Raw genomic sequence first — 6,291 nt, forward strand, 5'->3', positions numbered from 1 at the left:
GAAGAAGTCTCCATCACCAGTGGCTGCATCTAGTTGTTGGCCTGACTCTACGCCTGACAGAAGGCAATGGCATTGGTGAGATAGGATAAGACTCACTTTAATGGTATGGTGTCTGCTCTCGATCTGTACTCCTCTAAAAATGGGTCAAAGTCCTTCCTTTAGCATCAATCTATTGGTGCGAGAAATCATTCGGTGTCGGAATACTGGAGTTGATGGTGAGATGGGCCTCCTAGGCGCGCGACCTGCAAAAAAGTTCAAACCAGAGGTGGTTCCGGTAAGGACTCTCCGACACTCAAGTCAAAATCTCATTCAACAAAAGGAGGAGCGTGAGAGGCAGAGTTCTTGTGTACCTATTTTAAGGGTCCTCTTTTGATTTTCTTTATGGTAGAGAGTTGGAGCTTCAGTTGGCAATTTGGTTGGCACAATACCACATGATCAGGGCACAATTCGTTGGACATGAGATTGTTGCTCGATATTTTCGGAATGTGGCAATTGTGGTTGCCTTATTGGTCCAACGACAGCTGTTACTTGGTGGGTGCAGCATTTTGAATAGAGTTGCCAATCTGAATGCTGTAGGGACGAGGACTAGTCGGCAACGACTAGAAGTCGGTCGTCTTGTACCATCGTCAAGATCTGCTCCGTAATGCATGAGTGATCGACTGACGAGAAGCCATCGATGATGACGTGCAGGGATCGTCAATCGCTGTCGATAAGCAAAGCTCTGATCGTAAGGCTTCAGAGGATCAATCGATGAAAATAGTTGTCGACTTTGAATCGTCAGAGAAGATAGTGACTGATCTTGGGTTGTCGGAGACCTTCTGTTGATGGATCTGTTGGATACAGTCATTTTAGACTTTCAATCTTTTCATAAATTCGATCCATACGAAATTTTTCTCAACGGTTATAAAGGTTCAAGCTTGGAGGAATTATCTGGTTAACTTTTGTAAAGGATATGAACAACTTTCAGCTCTATGAAATTTGGTTTGGTATTGGTTCCCTCAATGTGGTGGGGTTCAAAGTGCATTGTCCGTAAGAAAGAATGATTCACTCATTTTGTCCATTTGAATACACAATAACTATTAGAGATCTATATAGGAAGAGGAAAGATAGCATCTGAAGTACTTTGAGAGCTGTGTGAGATATAATCCAATAGTTGATTTAGGAAAAAAAAAAAAGTCATTCTTCCGTTTCAAATATACAATCGGAACGCCAGTGTAGTGCAAGAACATGAATCTAATGGGCTTGTAAGCATCAACACCAAGTAAACATAAATGCTGTATTGATAAACTGCAAATTTGTCTCTCTGGAGAGGATGCTATTTATCCCAAACATATAGACATAATCTATAGAGAGTAACTTCTTCTAGACGAGTAAGATAGTGTTGACGTACTTGATCTAAAAGTTACAATGCTTTATTCCAACCAGTCGAGCTGTGGGCCCTAAACGACAAAATTCGCTGTCAGATTAGAAGGATTCCCGCCGACGCGGTTGCTGCAGGGTCAGGCCTCTTTCAACCTAACAGCTAATGGCATCCCATTGTCTTTTTCCGCTTTCCCTTTAGCCACCATAGAAATCCGTGGGCTCGTCGTAGTCTCCACGTAGATTTCTTTTTCCTGAGACGAATTGATAAAATGGTGAATAATGGTATACCTTTCTGACCAACGGGATGTCCATTTAAGGAGAAAGATACTGGTTTCGATGTTTGTAATTTTGTGACGTTTCAAACTGTTCGGCATGTTTTTTTTTTGGTTTTTTCCCATCTTTCTCCCCAGAATGACACATGGTGGGTTACTCTTAACCAAGTACTCCCTAACATCTGAAGGCTACACGATGGGCTACGCTGCTAGCAGGTCTGTCACACGGCATGGGATGTTTTTGTCCCCGACTTCAAAGGAAAAGCGTTGAAGAAGAATGGCTCCAATGACAAGTTTGCGGGAGGATCGACTGCTAACAAGAAAAGGGCATTGAGACTTATTTAGTATTGCGACTTTAAATGATGAACACCTGTTACTTTTTTTTTTTTGGTACAGATGAACACAAGTTCCTCAATTGGCCCCTTTATTTTTTAAATTTTACTTAGGGTCTCCCGTGACGCGAAAGGACAAAACTTGCATGTGACTCCTCCCTCTCGCGTCAACATCTCCCCGTCCATTTGATTGAATTATTCTTTTTCATTTATACCAAAGAAAAAATCATTGGGTTAGAGTAGCAGAGATCCGATGGTTGGCACTCAGTTTACCCAAGTTCTTAAAAGCGGAGTGAAATGCAGAATCAAGGCTCCGCGTTATGCCTCCGTATTGCCTGCACCAGGTGCAGTTGAACCGCGCAAATCCCACGGTGGATAACATGCCACGTGACTCTTTGTACTTCACTGATTACCGATTGCGGGCTCTCCACTGTGTATATCGTCTGGAATTTGCCTTGATACACTTGCACCCGATGCATGCAATAATTTCTCTCGCATTATGGAGCCACGAGGCTCTCCTAAAAATAAAATATTTTCTATACTTATATTAGAAGAACAAAATCAATACTAGATATTAAAAGAAAATTTTAAAAAATTTAAAAAATTATGTGCTGTGCTAAAATTCAATTGAAATAGCTGAATATTTATTTCTTAATTGTCCCTTCTTTGTTATCGTGTTGAGGATAATCTGTAATCAATTGGTAGTTCCTTAATGTCATTGTAATTTTTAATGTTTGTGTTCATACTGAATTAGAAGATATTTCTTCTCAGCCATCTGATCTATAAACCTATCTCTCATTTAGGCAACCACTTGGAGCTGTTGAAAAGAAAAAAATACAAAAAATTTTCTTAACAAATACTCCTCTTTCAATTTCTTAGCTTATGAATATATCAGCATGTTTAACCTTTGATCTAATTTGTACGAAGGAAACCCAATAATGGAGCATGAAAAAAATTGATCAAAAAACAAGTTTGCTTTGGCACTTGTTCAATTACCTCTGCCCTTGATCTCTCAAGCAATAATATCTATGAACTTATACCTAGTATTTTATTATAAATGTGAGATAAAATATAATTTTCTAATATTTTTTAAAAATATGGCTAAATTAATGTTGCAGAAAAAACTTATACCTAGTATTTTATTATAAATATGGGGCAAAACCTAATTTTTTAGTATTTTTAGAAATACGGCTAAATTAACATCATGGAAAAAATTTATTCCCGACATTTTATCATAAATGCAGGGTAAAATCTATTTTTTAAATATTTTTTAAAAATATGGCTCAATTAATATTGCAAAAATAGAATTTCTCATAGTGTTTTAATAGGGTTTGAGGGCTTTTTACTTTGGGGTTTGAAAAAAAAAAAACACAAAAAGAAAAGAGCATTCAAACACTAATACCAAAGATTCTTATGACGAAATCCCCAAACACAAAAACTATAATAGGATCAAAATCCCATTTAGAGGAAAAGAAGCAAAAAAAAAAAATAGAAAAAGATCTTACCTTTTAATTTTGTCTTTTCCTTATTTCCATCTAATTTTTTAGATCTTTTTCTCTGATTTTTTTAGAGTTTTTTATTGATTTTTTTTTATTTCTTCCATCCTCAGTGACCTCAATCGGGTGAAGTTAGAGTAGCCCAACAAGAAACATGGTGGCCGAACAGGGAAGCTTAGTTGATGATGTAATGGTTTTGAGTTGGATTTATATGTAAAGATTTAAATGGTACAAATAGTTTATCGATCATTGTATAAATAAGACATGGTTAGGCTTGGGTGGCTCAAGCAGTGGATGGGTTATTCAAAGATTTAAAATTCAAATCTCTCTATCCATATATTCATAAATTTATTTTATAAAAATTAAAAAATATATATCTCAAATTTTATTTTCAAACTTGTAACACCAAATAGATTATCTGTCATAAAATCTACTTCTTGTGATGCCAATTTCTGATGAATTATCTGTCACAAAATCTACTTCTTGTGATGTCAATTTCTAATGGATTATTTGCCACAAAATCTACTTCTATTTATTAAAATATTTCTGATCATTTTTTCATCAAAACAACTATTTTAATAATTTAAAAATTATTAAAATTATGCTTCTAACAGAAGTTTCTGTCAAAAATATTAGTAATAAATAATTTATCATAAAATCGATCACAAATATTTTTTATATTTTTTTATATTTTTTTAAATAAATTTTTGATGAATTTTTTGATGGAGTTATTTCTGATAAATAATCAGTCAGAAAATTAACAAAGATTTTGTGACACGTCATTATATTTTATTATTTTTTTTGACAAAAATCTGTTAGTGATCCATCAAAAATTTTTGATGGATCACGTCTGTCAAAAAATTCTATCAGTGAAGTTCTTATTCCTAATAGTGCAAGATCTTTATCCTTGAATGTCATCTATTAGGTTTTCAAGCCGCGGGATAAGTTTTGCAGTTGATGATCTGTTCCGTCCATTTGAAGTTTCACATTCTTTACCTCTGTAATCCACCAAATGATGGTTGATTGTGTGTGTAGCTTTTTTTTTTTCTTTTTTTTGCTCCTTCCTCTTCTCTGTGCTTCTATCTTTATTTTTTTTCTTTTAATTCTTCTCTCCTTTTGTTCTATAAATATCTAATTTCTGAATAAATGCTGGATGGCTGTGTGCCTTCTTTAGATCTTAAAAACGAAAGTTCCAAAAAGCAATACCTGGCATAAGTAGGATGCAGCCTGGACTACAACATTTCAGTCCCTTCAAAGGTCCGCAAATTTATCTTCATGTTAACAATTACCTATAAACTGGAGCAACGGGTCTTTCCTATACGCCATGCTCATATTAGTCATATGCAATCTTCCCCATTTCAAAAACTGAAGGTTTGGGTTGTGGATATCTATCGGACCTTTCTGCAACAGATGCTCTTCATTTTTATGCTTCAAGCTCCTGCTTCTACTTTGACGCCCACTTTGGGAGCTGGCCATTTTGTTGTTTTTGTAACTGCCATTACCATTACATACTTCGTCCCTTCGTTTAATTTTATGTTCTTACTTTCAATCTTGGGTGCTGTTACCGTTTGTACTAACCTTCTTATTTATAAGTTAATAAAGTAGATCCCTTACCAAAAAAAAAAGAAAATGGAGCAACGGGTAGCATGAGCACATCGCCATTAACCAAGGTACATACATTCAGCTTCCCATTTAGATGGCAACAGTGTGATTGCTCCTGACATCAGACGTCAATGGCATATATCATGTGTAGGTCACAGCATATCCAATATGCGGTCGAAACTGTTTCCGTCCCGGACAATTTTTAGTTGCAAGCGAGTTTTAAGATTTATGCCTGTTTCCATGAAAACTTTTTAGTGCGATCATTGGATTTCCCTTTTTTTTTTTTTTTTTGTGATCGACCAAACATGAATCTCAATTGTCTGTTGTGTATCGAACATGATATGCAGCACAAAATAATGTGCTCTTGACCACACCAGCCTGCTACAGTTAATCAACCATCTCTTCCCTAATCATGACAGCCTCAGTAGGCTAGATGTTGAAGTATTTTATTAAGATGCAAGTGGATAAATACAATGGATTTCTTCAAGACATTGTCAAACATCAAGAGCTGATCGAACTATAAATTATCTTAAACCCTTGCCCTACAAGATCACAAGATGTTCCTAATAAAACATCTGAGTTTTGAGCAGAAGCAACTCCTTAATGTTCAAGTTACTAGACAAGTAACACCAACTACATACAGAAGACAAGCAGGTATCTTCGTGCAATTTAATTCATGTCCAACATCTCCGCATCATTTAAAGAAAAAGTTTGCATGTGATAGGAGTGGATGCACATTTGTTCAAGCATAATAAGAAATATGATCTTTTACGATAAAATATTTTCATCACTAAAAATAAAATTTTCGTCGCTAAAACTATTAGCGATAAAAATTTTCGTTGCTAAAAATTTGTAGAGAAAACCTCATAGCAAAAAATCTTAGTGACGAAAAAATTTTATTTCATCGTCAAAAATAGTCAACTACATGGTAGTCGCAAAAGCTTAAACTTTTATTACTAAAATTGCGATGAAAAATATTTTTATCGTAAAAAATAAATATTATTCATTAAAAATTTTTATTATTTTTTAAATTTTAGCAACGAAAAATAAAATTTTATCACAAAATTTAGCGACGAAAAAAAATTTCATCGCTAATTTAAGAACGAAAAAAATAATTTCGTTACTAAATTTACAACAAAAGAAAAAATTTCATCGCTAAATTAGCAATGAAAAAAATTTCATCGCTAAATTTGCGATAAAAAAAATTTCATTCCAATTTTAGTGACC

Source organism: Elaeis guineensis, chromosome 3, assembly GCF_000442705.2.
Source record: "Elaeis guineensis isolate ETL-2024a chromosome 3, EG11, whole genome shotgun sequence".
Lineage (NCBI taxonomy): Eukaryota > Viridiplantae > Streptophyta > Magnoliopsida > Arecales > Arecaceae > Elaeis > Elaeis guineensis.